This window comes from Gekko japonicus, unplaced genomic scaffold (assembly GCF_001447785.1).
Source record: "Gekko japonicus isolate JY-2015 unplaced genomic scaffold, Gekko_japonicus_V1.1 scaffold1147, whole genome shotgun sequence".
Classification (NCBI taxonomy): Eukaryota; Metazoa; Chordata; class Lepidosauria; order Squamata; family Gekkonidae; genus Gekko; species Gekko japonicus.
Genome location: NW_015169206.1, coordinates 237,679 through 239,138, shown reverse-complemented (window position 1 = coordinate 239,138; position 1,460 = coordinate 237,679). Strand labels below are relative to the sequence as shown.

Sequence of the window (1,460 nt, the reverse complement as noted above, 5' to 3'; positions counted from 1 at the left end):
GCGCGTGTACAGGGAACACTCTTTTAATTTTTACTTTTTAGGTAATTTAAATATTTTTTCCAACTTTTCATATTTTTCTGCACACCTGGGCATTGCCCACATGTGCAGGAAAATCTCCCTGCCCCCCAGGTGCCTCCGATGTGCAGATTTATATATCCGCACACAGGGGGCGGCTTCGCTATTGGTATATAGATCATGTCAGGCTTGTTATATTTTCAATACCAGGTGAAAACTTATTTATTCACCCAAGCGTTTTGATTCTGTATTTTCAATTGCTTGATTTAATGCATATTTCCATTCTAATAGCATATACAATATTTCATACTTTGTAAGTTGCCTCAAAGACTGTAGGATTCAAGATAATAAAAACATAAGATAATTTTTTTCTGGGAGAAAGCTAGACTACTCAGGCTACCGATCACACAAAAAAGTAGCTCTTTACACTATCTGCATATCAACCGGCCAGCAGGTGATTTATAAATGTTACTCTTCAAACTCCTGTTGTCCACAAAATGCGCGTGCTGCTGCACAATATGTCACATTTCCTTAGCCAACTCACTAATGCTGAATTTGTCTTGAACACGCTGAACCCTGATGAGAGTTTTGACATTCACAAAGATGTAATGACTAATGACTGTGTTCATTGCTTGATTTGGAAAGCCAGATGTCTAAATATCACGGAAGGCTGAGTAGAACAAATCCTGAAACTTCATTTGTTGCACTGCATGAGATGTTTTCATTTCTTTGGACACTATATCTTCATCAGTGTCAATTTCTGCTCACGGACAGGAGATTCAAGTGGGCCCTGACATTGCTGAACGCCTTTTCCCCTTTGGTCCATGTATGTCTGCAGATATAATGTGGAGGTGATGATCACCAGGAAATGAATATGACATTGCTTTCTTGTGGTGAATTATCAGTACACATTTGTATATGCAGGTGTGCCAGTCAACATGTGACTGAGAATAATCCTATGTACCTGAGATTAAGCACCATTTAATGTCAGGGACCTTACTTCTGAGTAGACGCATTCAGGATTGTGCTGCATTATATCTACTGGGGAAGTGTCAAAGATATATTCAGTACAACATGGAGAGCAACCAGTAGGGGTTGTTGCTCAGTGGTAGAGCATCTGCTTTCCATGCAGAAGGTCCCTGGTTCAAACCCAGACATCACCAGTTAAGAGGACCAAGCAGCAAGTGATGTGAAAGGTCTCAGCCTAAGACCCTGGAGAGCTGCTGCCAGTCTGAGCAGGCAATACTGACCGTGGTTTGATTCAGTATAAGGCAGTATAAGCTTCATGTGCCATGAATGCACTTTTGGCCATTATAATGTGTGTATAGGGAGTGAATGCCTGAATAGAATAAGCATTTTTATATTTTAAACAAGGATGTCTAAATTGCTTACCTAAAAATCAATAAAAATAGAACATCTTTATTAAGCAAAGAGAAAGTTTTAGT

At 39.5% G+C, this 1,460-nt stretch overlaps 1 non-coding gene across 1 annotated transcript; it reads left to right on the top strand.

Moving 5' to 3' along the window:
• The first annotated feature begins 1,106 nt into the window (after window positions 1–1,106).
• On the top strand, window positions 1,107–1,178 carry TRNAG-UCC. The gene has a single exon. It is a non-coding gene; the product is annotated as a tRNA-Gly (tRNA).
• The last annotated feature ends 282 nt before the right edge of the window (window positions 1,179–1,460 follow it).